At 43.0% G+C, this 14,392-nt stretch overlaps 1 pseudogene; it reads left to right on the top strand.

Moving 5' to 3' along the window:
* Positions 1 to 13,947: 13,947 nt before the first annotated feature.
* Positions 13,948 to 14,066, top strand: LOC149247140 (5S ribosomal RNA; annotated as a pseudogene).
* Positions 14,067 to 14,392: the final 326 nt, after the last annotated feature.

The raw sequence follows: 14,392 nt of genomic DNA on the forward strand, positions 1-14,392 counted from the left end.
ATAAATAAAACATTTTTTATATTTACTCCATAAGTCACCTTATATACATGCAAGGGTGTAAACAAATAAAAATATAAGTAAAGTGGAGGCATGGTAAATAAATAAAACGTCTTTTTATACTTACTCAAAAGGTATGGTAAATAAATAAAAATATAAATAAACTAGACGCATGGTAAATAAATAAAACCTCTTTTTATATTTAGTCCATAACCCTCGTTCTATTTATGAAGGCTCAAGAAAGAGGTTTTATTTAAGTGAATCCTATGGGCCAAATACCATATTTGTAAAAGATGTATGATAAATTAATAAAAATATAAATAAACGAGAGGTATGGTAAACAAATAAAACATTTTTTTATATTTACTCCATAAGTCACCTTATATTTATGAACACTCAAAAAATGCGTTATATTTAGGTGAAACCTATGGGCAAAATACTATGGGACAAATACCATGGACTAGATTGTTATTAATACCATGCAAAAAACATTATTAACCCTAATATTAGTATTAATAAAAATAAAAATGGCACATGGTATTGACCCATGGTATTCACCTGGAATGTAGCTATTTAAATGGGGGAATTAAACCAGCATAGATCCATCTTTACTCTGGATCTACTAACCCCCGAGAGGTATCAAATATCATGATATGCAAACTAGCATAGAGTGAAAAAATATTTGATCCGATCAACAGTGAAAATGGATGTTGTAATTTAATGTATGTTAAACATTTTAGCTTGGTTAAAATAAAAAATAAAATAAAAATCAACTATTAATTTTATTAATTTTTATAAATTACTAATAGTAATTTTTAAGCTCCACGTTTATGATAACCCATGGTATTGACCCATGGTAATACCATGGTATTCATGTGAGCATAGACTATTTAAAGGGGAAATTCTATCATGTTAGATCCATCTTAATTCTGGGTCTACCAAGTGCTCATAGGGATAAATAGATTTCATCCCCCTAAGAGTGGTAGATGTGGAGTTAAGATGGATATAGGTTGGTTTTTATGATAATGAAGATATTAAATAGACTTAGGAAATTATATTGTAAAAACATCTTAAGGTGAATGGTTAAAGCATAGACATTGGACAAGTATATTTGTATACTTCTGTTTTAAACTGAAACAAATCCAGGGCTAAAAGGAATGGATTGATTGCACTAGTCATCCTTCTATAAATTTCCAACATATGCTGGAGTAAACAGATTTTAATTTGGGTAATTTTTCTAATTGCAAACAGGAACATACTTGTGTATTGGCAGGGTGGTTACGAGGTCCCTAGAAGTGATGAATTTGAATTTTTCTTGGTTTTTTATATAGTATTAGGTTTTTCTCGTGCTTTTTGTGAATGGCACGGGTGAATTTTATCCTACACCCACTAGGTTATTGATATGTAATTTCGTTAAATTTGATTTCAAAATATATTTTAAAGAAATGCAATGATTTCATTTGTGTATTCAATAAACACAAGAATTTATAATTGAGTAAAATATTCGCCATGCCTGGTGAGAGATTCGCCAAATTTTTTTATATACATATCATATTATTGATAAAATCGCCTTCCATTTTTCCTATATACAATGGAGATTCGCCCATTTATTATACATGTAAATTTAGGGGGGGTTCTTAAAATTTTCCCTAGAAACAGTTAATGTTTGAATGCCTGGCTAATTGAGAGATGGATTGATTTGACTGGACTGATGTCCTTGTTGAAAATGGGGTTGACCCAATTGGTTAGAAGGCTGGCCTTGTTGGTATGGAGGTTGACCTATTTGCCTAGAAGGTTGAACTTGCTGGGTAATAGGTTGACCTTGCTGAAACTGAGGCTGGCCCAGTTGACCAGAGGGTTGACCTGGTTGGATAGTAGGCTGGCCTTGCTGGATCTGAGACTGACCTACTTGACCAGAGGGTTTACCTTACTGGGCAACGGTTTGGCCTCGCTGGAATTGAGGCTGACCTGGTGTTAGAGTCGGTATTCTCATCCCTCTGTCAGAGATCAAATCCTCTTGTTGCATTTCATATTAGGTGTCCCGCCCAATCATTTGCATTAAATTAGGTGCATATATCATCTGACGGTAGTGGCATTCCTACAGTTTCCCTCATGTTATCTACCTGCTGGCTCATGTTTGCTCATTAAAAAGGCATATACAGTCTTCTTTTTATCTTGAAAATTGCAAAGGTTGTCTTTAGGGTTTCATGATCAATTAGGTCTAGGATTTCATTAGGGTTTCATAAAAAAATGTGTCAAAGTGTCCAATAATTACCAGCAGGCCATGAGGAGGTTTCAACATCAATAAATTTCATCACCAAGTGTTCGAAAATGTGTTTTTCCTCAAAACTCTGTTTTGAGAAAAAAACAGAGTATTTAGCTTTTATTGTACAAAAATCATGACAATTTTGTTTTGCTTTTTGCAAATTCCTTCATCTGCACCATGGTTTCTTCCTTAGCCCAGAAGCTCCAGCACCTGCAAAACAAGAAAAGCTTAGGTCATTTAGTTCATCACAAAACTTAAAAGAAGTGAAAAAGTCCAAAAAACAGAGTTTGAAATAAAGTCATTTGCAAAACATTATGAAAGTGGGTTTGGAAAAATTAAATTTGAAAAGCTCATGTATAAATCATTTCTCCAAGTGTTTGAAGTTCATTTGTACTCCAAGAGCAAAGAGAAGCAAGGCAAAATGATTTGGGTGAGTAAGTGACAAGTTTGGGTGAAAATCAACCGGCGCGGCGCACTCACCGCGCACGGCGCATTGGGCTAGATGCGCGGCACATACAGCCAGAGGGCCCGAAAATTGCTAGAACGACCTCCAATCGCCAAAAACACACGAATTTACCTTGTTCCAAGTAGGTAGAGCTCCACCTCTGTTGATTATCCGAGTTTGGTGTTTATGTTATGGTGTGTGTTACATGGTGAGTGTTTAAAAAACAATCAAACCCTATCATTTGAAATTCCTCAAACAAAGTTGCTGCCTAGGGTTTTGATGACTTTTTTCCACCAAGTTCACTCCCTTATCCCATTTTTTCCATTGATTCTCTTATTCCCTAAGTTCCCCTACCCCTAAATTCACTCTATTCCAAGTTCCCTTTCCCAAATTTCCAAATGTAAAACCCCAAACCCTAAATCATATACAAAAACTCTCGAAGCATCCCATATTTCCCTAACTAAATCTATCCCAACAGTCCCTAAATTCCCACTATTTTTCCCTCCCCTTATAGTCCCTCATTTCACTGTTTTCCCTTGGTGGCAGAGGTCAAGCACATCACCAAAAATAGTCCAAGACAGTTTGACATATCAACACCTATTTCTCCAAGACAGTTATCTACCAGCAGCTATGGCATCTGATCCTTCATATGATTATGAAGAGGAGACCCAAAGTGACTCACCCATAGAGGGACATGCACCCAGGAGGCCTCATAGAGGTGGCAAACATATCAGAGAAGAACCAACCACTCTTGCTGAGTTACAGGCCTGCCCACTTGCCATCTTTTGTTTCCAGCATCAGTCATGTTATGAATTTTGTGAGAAGGTTGCTAATATTCAGTTTCATCATGAGTTGGCTCGCTTATTTGTGCTGCATTTACATGGTGATCAAGCCACTCTTGCTGGTGTCACTTTCACATTAACACCAGAATCCATTTCACTAGCAACCGGCATACCCAACATTGGAGAGCAATGGAACAAGAGGCAGAAAATTGACCGGCAGCATTATGAACCATACATCAAACCCGGTTTTTTGAGACAGCTCAAGAGAGTGTTTCCTTTTCGGTACCTCAAGGATGAATATGCTCCTTTAATGAAACTCATCATGAAGTATTTCAGCTGTGAGGGCTGGTTCTCCCGCTTGTATGCTTATCACATCAGGCTGCTGATGCATTTTACCCGGGTACGGATGATGAACATTCCTTACTTCATATGCCGAAACATAGAGAAGATGACCACTCTTGTGCAACACAAGACCCCTCAACAGCAGTTCAACAGTATTTATCATTTTGCTCTCATCAAAATTGTGGTCGTTCATCAGCTTGGTTTACAGGGCATCACTTGGGATGACTTCATCTCTCGTGAGTTTTTTAGAGCTTAACAGGGACCTTCATAGGCTGGGCATGAGACAGGTGGACCTTCTTATCACCATTAGGGCCATGAGACCGCTAGTGTGACGGTGTTCATCACCTATCAAAGGGGCACTAGACGGTTATTTGTAGCAGCAAAGCGAGTGTTATCTCCACCCGGGGTGGAAGGGACCTCGCTTCCTTCCTCAACATAGTAGGTTCAGGACCGAGGCAAGAGGCCACTACAGGAGGAAGGACCATCAGGTGAGCAGGAGACTGATTTCATCCTCATTGAGGGTGATGATACCGATATGGGCCCACATAGCGCAAATCTTAGAGAGATCATTAAGGAGTAGCAGGCAGACATTGATGCCTTGTCTACTAACTTGGATAGATCCTAATGGACTATACAGTACTTGGAGCAGAGGAATAAGAAGCTTGAGGATCAGCAGGTGGTTATGGAGTTGCAAAACATTCAGCAAAACCGCCAAGCTGCCTGAAGGAGGAGGGTGGAGTTCACTTCATTGGAGCAAGAGATCAATGCCGATAGGGAGTCATGGCTTGAAAGAGTCAATATCCACTTGGAGAGGAAGTTGGATAAGGCAATCAATGAGAAGAATATGCTTAGAAACTTGTCATATCATTACTTGTCCCGGAACTTGGTGTGCCAAGCGAGAATCAGGAATTTAAAAGCAAAGTTGAAGAGAGCATCAAGGAGGCAAAAAGAGGATGAAGGACTTCAGATCTTGGTTGAAGCTTCCTTGGCCCAACATCATGCTTGATAGAGAAGACTCAGCACAAATTTCAATAAATTTGGAGCAATTTTTTCATTTTGCAAATTTTTGGCACAAAAAACAGGTTTTTCTACCCTATGCGCCACGCCACATGGCACTCGCTTTTTCTAGAGGTCTCCAAATCACAAAAACTCAGCATTTTTGGATTTTTCATGCAAAATTACACTTGCCTACCTATGGCCAAGAAATTTGGGCAGGTTTTGAGCCCTCAAAAAGGTCAAAAACACTCAAAAAATGACCTCACTACCCCTATTTTGACACACAAGAAGCAGTGTTGGGAGAATGGAGTTTTGGAGGAGAAAATGGAGGCCAAATTGAAAAATTCCATTTGGGTTGAAAATGAGACAGGCAGACCTTTCCATCAAGCACACCTGGAGCTCATTTTGACATCGGGAAGGCCTCCAAAAGTGGGTCCAAACAAGCACGACACATAGAGAATCAGGCACGACGCATAGAGGAAAAATTGCCAGTTTGACCAAGTTTTGCTCTGTTTTTCGCCCAGCTTTGCCTAGTTTGACTTTTTTACTTTCCTAATGGAAAATTTATGATGTAATTTGATGTATATTGATGGATCATGATGTAAATATGTTTTATTTTCACTTGTAGAGGTAGATTCATTAGTTTAGAGGTTGTTTGAAACTGAATGAATCAGTTCCCTTGTTTCTAGAGGCATGCTGTTATGTTGCCTAGTTTCTAGTTCTCAGTTTAGAATCAGTTGGATCAGCTCCTAAACTTGTGAGCTCGACCCCTAGAGGCAAGGATGAGCTATGTTTGTCTATATTATGTTGTTTTTCAGTCATTAGCATGGTTGGACTCTTGAGAAATCATTGAGCTTCATTGTACACTCATATTTTCATTTTGGCTAAGGAATTGAGACCAGGATTTGCAGCACTCTTTGGGATTCATGTGGCAATGTGTCTTGGTACAGTGCTTCTCTTTGTAATTGTGAATTTTTTTATTTGATTGCATGCCATTATCTAGCTTATTTCTTCTGAACTAAACAAACAAGAGTGTAAGTAGAATCCATTGAAAGTGCAGTGCTCTACTTGAAGTTTGCTTTAGTTATTTGATGTTTTCAGCTGTTTGGAGAGGATTCATGATTGCTCTTGCCCTCTTCAACACCTCACTTGTCTACCCATTCCATCTCACTCAAACTTAAGTGCCAAAACAATTACCTACCTTGCCCCATTGAGATCTCTGCAGAACTGAGCCTCAATCCCCGCACCCAAAATTTGCCTTTCCCTCTGAGCCAACAAATCATATTATTATTCAATCAAGCCCTTTTGCACTCATACCTAGCCTCAGATCAGAAGATATTTCAGTCATCTCAAGCCCTCGCAGATCATTATTTGCTGAGATTGACCTGGAGAGAGCCCTCTCTTGACCTGGTAGGGCTAACTACCAGGTTAAGCGTGGTTTGATGTTGGCCCTGGATCCTACCTTTTCAGCCCGAGGTAAATCTAGGCACTAACACCTGGTCGACGAGAAGGTTGCCCTAAATAAGAAAAAGAGGAGCCTACAAGGGCCGAAGGTTGTCCCTGTAAAGGTTTTCCTTGTAGGCTTGAAGTTTTCCCTTGATACGGTTGCCCCTGATGAGGTTGCCCCTGAAAACTAGAAGGCTACCCTGGTAAAAGTTGGCCACCATGATAGGCAGTATGAGACCAGGCAACGGATAACAAAACAGACACTTCAATCATATGTTGAGGGGGAAAGGACCTAGTATGATAAATATGGGCCCCTCAAGGATCATAATAGTGCAACGGGTTATGTGGATGGGACGATGGTTGGGAGCCCAGAAGGTTATGATTCGGGTTTTGAAGAGAAAACATATATTGCTCATATGACCACCCTGCCGGAATGGAACCAGAAGAAAGTGGGACATTACCCGAAGGGTTAACGACTCCGGACGTCGAAGATGAAGGACCACTACTAGCAGGTTCAACAGAAGGGCCAGTAACAGTGGTAACCACCGAGGATGCAATAACGACACTAATAGTGGGATCTGTAGAGGCCACACAAACAATGGGTCGTGACGGAACAGACATAACTGAGATGTCGTGGATCTGAGGTATGAAAGGCCCTGAAGTCGGGGTGATAGCACGAGACCACATAGAACTCCTATTCAGAGACGTGGAACTCATGATGTCTGACAAGGCACGATAGCGCAACGGTAATGACATGCCAAGAGGAGTGCTAAAAGGGAGACCTTCCGAGGGAAGAGGAATTTCTCCACTTGACACAAGGTTCTCTTCACTGGTAACGGGGCTCGTCTCATCCATGTCGGAAGAAGACATTGCCACCGAAACACCAGGGGGAGTAAACGGGAAGTCTTCTTCTGAAGGTTCCCAAAGAGGATTCCAATTGATATCGTAAGGCTCCCCTCCCGGAGCTCGAGAGTCAAGAGGTTGAATACTCAGGATAATAGGAAGGGTACCACCAACAGCCGATACCTCAGAAGAGACGGGGGATGCAGAGTCTTCGTCGCTTGGTAAAGGGGACGGGATCGGTGAGTCTGCCAGGATGGCCTAACTCAAAATCCGAGAAAAAGAGATAATCGTAGGGTTGCAACTCTACACGAACCAAGAACACAACCAAGATTAACAGGTAAAATGTGGGTGTGGAGAGATAATTTTTATGACATAGGAACGAAACTTGACCTTTTCATGTTTAAAGAGTCGAGAAAAAGGACAAAAGATGACTCTAGTTGCCTTCGAATGTTTAATGAGCCTAAAAGGACAAGTGCTCAGATGATCCTTTTACTTTTAAAGAGTCAAAAAAGAACGAAAGTGACTGCTCTGGAGAACTAGACAAGAGGTTTACCGGATAAATCGCAAAACTGCATATACACCTTGGTGATCAAGTGAAAGAGAAATGACTAAGGACTTTCCGTATGGCAATCAATCTTCCCAAACGCTGTGTTCGGTGCGTTACGGTTTGCAAGGCGGCAGACACGGCTTCCTATGGATAATAGGCTGATAACCTAGTGGGGTCTCCCGATATACTCGATGGTACAGGGAGCACAAATATGTGCTAGTACCTATTGGATCATAGAAGGAGGAATCACCCAACCTTAGTGAAAACAATAGTAACTAGGTTTAACGACGTCAGAGCACGTCTCTAGCCTAGACCTCTAGATAAGTGTGCGTTAGACTCCAATGTGTTTTTAGGCTTATTCAATAAATTTTAAGAGTTAATCTTGAATTAAGTTTCAGTTTCCAGGCCCTACTGAATGTATTTCAACAATTTCCAAGATGCAACTGCGATGAGTAAAACACCATTCCTTTCGATGAACAACTACCTAAATGAGGGTAAGGAGTTCATTTCCAAGCGAATGCAAACCACGACAAGCAAATGTGAGAACAATAGTGCATGCAAGCAATCCAATCACTAAGAAATACAATGCATCAATGCAATTATCCCGTAACTACTAATGAAAGATTTGAAATTTGCTTCTAACTTCTCAATCATGAAAATTCAGTAATGCAAATGCGCTTTCACTTTCGTATGCTATATGAATGCAATATTTTTTATTTTTGGAATTTTAATGACAAACAAGCAAGTGCAAGCCTGACTGATCCAAACAAATGTAATCTATGTTTGATAGTGTGGAAATCAAATCAATATGAGAAATTGGTTCAATAACCAAACACTAGAGACTAATCAGAAAGAAGACAAGCAATAGAACAGGCTCAAACAAATCAATCAGAATGGTTGTGGACAAATCTTGGACGGACGAGTAACCCAAACAAATGACTTCTTGACGAAACCTCGAAAATATTTAGGTCACACAGTCTGAAAACACAAGACTCATATCAATGAAACCAAGGAGAAAGTGCCTTAACCAATACAATCAAGACAAGTGTGATAAGAGACAAGAGATAGCAGGGGACAAGTAGTGCTAGCTAATCTAGGAGGTAAGGCTGTGAAAAGCAACCTTACAGGAATCATCATAGGGGTTGAACTACAATCCTGAGACAAAAACCAAATCGTCGCAAGCATAAAGCTAGCAACTGAGCGACGTCATCGCAAGTGTAAACATGTCTTCGGCGACGGTCTGACTTCAGGAATCATCGCAGATGTATGATGGGATATCCACGACGTACAACTTGACCAAAGAGGGCAGGCGCGACTTATCACAACCGTTAAGCTATAAACAACGACGATCTCAATTAAGAGAAAAACAAAGCAAAAACACCTGAAGGACACCAAACTTATCTCTTAGATAGTGAGAGGGACTACTAGATTGACTCAAGTAACCCAGAACACTGATGGCTCAACCCCAAAACCAAGAGACACTATGTAATTATTTCAAAGACAAATCAAGAGCAAAACAAGAGACAACACACAAAGGACTCCCGAGCGGGGTCGCCAACTTGTGATGTAGGTAATGTTCCCTTTGCGGAGAGAGGCAACCCCTCTAGCCCTAGAGTGGGTCTAGTCACAGCAAGACAAAACAACAACTAATTTCCTTAAACAGTTATTGTTGAAAGAGCCTACCTCAAACCAGTGTTTGATGGAGCTTTTGTTGCATTGCTCCAGCTATAGTTTCCTTTTACTTGATGAGCGATTCACTTGAAACAACACAAGAGAACAACAGAACACATAATAGAGTACAATAATGAACTATTCACTTACAGAGTCAAGGAACCATAAGCTATCAAATGTATTTTACACATGACATAATAAATCACCATTGATTGTATTAAAATGAATAAAATCAAAGCTTACAACCAAGCCTTGACGTTGCAAGCTTCCTCGAAGGGTACAACCAGTATGTTTCTTCAAGCATTCACTCTCAAAAGGGTCTCCCAAGAGGCCTATAACTCTCTCTCTCACTCAAAAGCACTAGTACAAGACTAAGGCAATCCACAACAAATTTTTAGACTATCAATAATTCACACTGCAAACTATCAATCTCACACCAAAACTTGCCAATTTGCTCAATACCAAAAACTAGCTGATCATAGCAATGGGAAATGCTTTTATAAGAGGAGGAGCTTCCATAAATGAGGGAGAGGAACTTATCCCCAAGGGAGGTTTCTCAAAAGGTGGAACCACCATCCCAAAGGAGGAAATGTGAACTTCCTTGACCCAACAAACAGTTCCAGGACCACCCAGAAGGATTCTGTTTGAACTAATTCGCCATATCTGGATCGTCGTGAGTCAAACACTAGGACTCAGAGACGACGTCGCGGGGAAACCGTGTATTTAGAGCTATCATCTCAAGAAGGATATTAAGGACTTGCGATGAGCCCTAAAATCTGACCATCACAGAGAACAGATGTACCCTTGCGATGACGTCGTGACGTTCTAGTTCATTATAGGAAATCGTCGCAGGCAGAATGAGGTTTACTTGCGACGATCTTGAAACATGGGTAAAAAAGGGTCAATTTTCAGGATTAAAGAGCATTTGTTAATCTTCTTGAATGGTTGGGAATACGTGGACACATTTGTTTGAGGCATGACACAGAGAAGATGTCACTCAGGGACTAACTTTATCTGAGATCAGGGGATACAGAGTCAGTTACAAATTACTGTGTAACAATGCCTTGGTGGCAACACTTGGGCATGGGTTGAGCCGATACTTAACCACTTTTGACACATGGGAGCTGATTGATCTATGATCATGGGCAGCACATGGGATATGAGATAGGTGTATACTTGTTTCCTTGGCAGAATTGAGGGTTGGCACATTGCAGATATGATGGAGGTTGCTTCATGAACCTGGATGTGGCACATTGAGAGTCGGGTTCGATGAGAGGAACTCTTCACTTTGAGGAGATGGATTTTTTACATATGGGTGATGATGTTGGGATAGATGTGACTGATTTCATACAACACATTGATACCAAACATCATGGACAACATGTTGCAGACGAAATGGATACGACTTCATGGACCTAGACATGGCTTATATTTAGATGGAGATGGATTCTTGATCGAGTTGATGTTGTGACAGGAGTCCGAGAAACGACTGATGATGGCATGAGAATGTGCATTCTCATGGTTTGAGGATGACAGTTGGATTATCTACCCGACTAGTTCGAGTCATGAGGGCTAGCAGTGTACAAAGTTGTGTTCGCAATGTGTTGGAGTATCATGACAGCATTTCACACGATGACGATACATGATGAGGTCAACACGATATGTTGTAGTAAGCATGTAGCTTGAGTTGGAGGGGCCAACTTTCCATAATGGAGTAGTATGTGGAGATTGCAACAAGAGGTTGTTGATGCAAATGGATTGAGGAGACTTTGCAATGTATGACATACCTGTGGGTTATAAACCTTGGTATGGGTATCTTGGTGACAGATGGTTGTTGGGATGAGATATTGTCGAGGACGACAATGATTTCAAGTGGGGGAGAATATAACACCCACGAGATGTAGATCTGAATGCAGGAGGCCTTATGTGAAATTGGCTAAGTGTGGAGAAGGAGCGTAGGTTTATAGTGGTACCCGGGGCTGCCAAACGAGTAAGCCAACGTGGTAAAATTGCCAAATGGTGGGCTGAACGGAGGTTGGCTGGGTGAGCCGGCGTGAGGCAACCATGGTGATGAAACGTATAAATAGGATGGCATTGGAGGTCATTCAAGGCATTCAATCAACGAACAGGCTTCAAGCATTCAAGTGTGGAGCGTAGGAAGAAGTGCGAAGTTGGTCTGAAGCAACGAGCGAAGGTGCAGGCAGACATGGGCCGAAGCACCCGAGCTGAAACGAAGGGACAGTCGTTCAAGGTCATCTCGTTGAACAGTCATTTGAGGTCGTTCGAGGACATTCATGCGAAGAGTCGTTCGAGGTTGTCCGGGTCAATGGTCATTCGAGGTCATTTGAGGGTGCGGCAGGGTGTCCGGGCAAATGGTCGTTCAGGAGGTCGTTTGAGGTTGTTCGAGGGCGCGACAGGGCGTCTGGGAGAACAGTCGTTCAAGAAATCGTTCGAGGTCATTCGAAGGCATGGTAGGGCGTCCGGCCGAACGATTGTTTGGGATATCGTTCGAGGGTGTTCGTGCGAAGCGTTCGAGGGCACAGGAGGGCGTTCGTTCAAGAAGTCGGGCGAGGGCGCGGTAGGGCATTCGGCCCAACAACGGATCGAACGAAACATGCGAAGGGCATTTGGGTGAATGACACGTTCGGGCAGAAATGTACGACGGTGAACGAGCCCGGGTCGAAGGGCGAGTTGGTGAAACACGCTTGGGTCGAACGAAACGAAGAATCATGCGATGGTTGAGGCATTGGCGAATGGGCAAGCCGTGCACGAGGCAAACAAGCTGAACGACAGTTCAAGTGACTTTCCCAAGGTTGGGCGAGGCTGCACGATGGGTGCAAGAAGTGAATTTGTATAAGTGTAAAGGTGAAATTTGGTGTTTCCCTTGGATGTAAACTTATATGTAATTCTGAAGATTAACATTATTATTACGGGCAGACTCATTACAGGGAGTTTCCCCTCCCAGTTATAATATTGTGTATTTCATGTTAATGTAGATTCATGGTAATGAAGTTAATATGATAAATGGTACAATGAAAGATATGCTTAGATCTTGAAGAATAAACTAAGTATAGAAAGTAGGCATAGTCCATGATCGCAAGTATTGGTGAAAATAAAGTGGTCGGTGGTGCCGCACCTCTTATAGTGCGGTTGGAAGAGTACCGCCAGTGTAGGGTCGTAATAGAGGGCCACGGATGGGCCCCACGGCTCAGCGGTCTCCCTTGAACAGGGGGAGGGGGTGAGATCATTGTGGATGCAATCATACTAGTGTTAATGCACTAGATCCCATTAGAACTATGCAGTTAAGTGCGCATTGGCTAGAGTAGCACTGGGATGGGTGACCTCTCGGGAAGTCCTAGTGTGGTACCCTCCCCCTTTTTTGTGTAGCTTAGCGTAGCCAGTGGAAGTGATCCTTGCGGTCACGATCATGCCAGCGTTAATGCAGAACTCCGCTGATAGGCGCGCTTGGCGGCAAATTGGATTATGTTGTGTGTTTATCTCGTTTTTACGACATGGGGCTACTTATATATTGATTTATAATGGAACCCCGCAAATGAAGAGAATGCTCGAGAATTAAGGGGGAAGGGGGAGCCTAACTGAGGGAAACGACGACGTGCTTAAGGCTGCTCCACGGGAAATTCGAGAGAGTGGCTCCAATTTATCATCGTAGACAGGAGTCACGAGCGGGATTATAGCACAATGAAGGCGACACATTGTGGCAGTGGGTGATGAATCTAGGAACGTTCGCATTGCTATAGCAAATATGACACAAGGAGAGTAGGCGAGAGGTTTAAATCATGCACGCTTTTGTAGGAGTTCGAGTTTTGGAAGAACTGTGGATCGTTCACGGAAAGGCCACGCGAGCTCCACGCAGTGTCGTCGGTGGTCGCAGAACTTACGCCTTTTTCTTCTCTCCCTCTCTTCCCCCCCTAGTTCGCTGGCTCCCCGCGGGGCGGGAGGCGGTGCCAAAGTCAGGGAAGAGGGCGAGCTCCTACGTCACGCCACTTCGGATCAAGGGCCACGGATGGGCCCTGTGGCTCGACAATCTCCCTTGAAGAGTTGGAGGGGACGAGATCTCTGCGGGTGTGATCATACTAGCATTAATGCACCAGATGATTAAGGGGGAAGGGGGAGCCTAACTAAGGGAAACGAAGACGCGCTTAAGGCTGCTCCAGGGGAAATTCGAGAGCGTGGCTCCAATTTATCATCCTAGTCGGAAGTCGCGAGCGGGATTACAGCGCAACTAAGGTGGTGCATTGTGGTAGTGGGTGATGAATCTAGGACCATTTGCATTGTTGTAGCAAATATGACACGAGGAGAGTAGGTGAGAGGTTTAAACTTTTGTAGGAGTTCGAGTTTTGGAAGAACTGTGGATCGTTCACAGAAAGGTCATGTGAGCTCCACGCAGCGTCGTCGGTGGTCGCGGAACTTACGCCTTTTTCTTCTCTCTCTCTTCCCCCCTCGGTTCACTGGCTCCCCGCGGGGCGGGAGGCGCCGCCAAGTCGGGGGAGAGGGCGAGCCCCTGCGCCGAACCGTTTCGGATCGAGGGCCGTGGATGGGGCCCGTGGCTCGGCGGTGTCCCTTGAAGAGGGGGAGGGGGTGAGATCTGTGTGGGTGCAGTCATACCAGCGTTAATGCACCGGATCCCTTCAGAACTCTGTAGTTAAGCGCACTTAGGCTAGAGTAGTACTGGGATGGGTGACCTCCCAGGAAGTCCTAGTGTTGCACCCTCCCCCATTTTTTTGTGGCTCGGTAGAGCCAGTGGAAGTGATCCTCGCGGGCGCGATCGCACTGGCGTTAATGCCGAACTCCGCAGATAGGCGCACTTGGCGGCGAATTGGATTAGGTTGCGCGTTTATCTCGTTTTTGCGGTGTGGGGCTATTTATATATTGATTTATAATGGAACCCCACGAATGAAGAGATTGCTCGAGCATTAAGGGGGAAGGGGGAGCCTAACTGAGGGAAACGGTGATGCGCTTAAGGTTGCTCCAGGGGAAATTCGAGAGCGTGGCTCAGATTTATCATCCTAGTTGGGAGTCGTGAGCGGGATTACAGT

The sequence above is a fragment of the Pinus tabuliformis genome, chromosome 7 (genome assembly GCF_031772625.1).
Source record: "Pinus tabuliformis cultivar Carrire ecotype Pingquan chromosome 7, CPIR1, whole genome shotgun sequence".
Taxonomy (NCBI): domain Eukaryota; kingdom Viridiplantae; phylum Streptophyta; class Pinopsida; order Pinales; family Pinaceae; genus Pinus; species Pinus tabuliformis.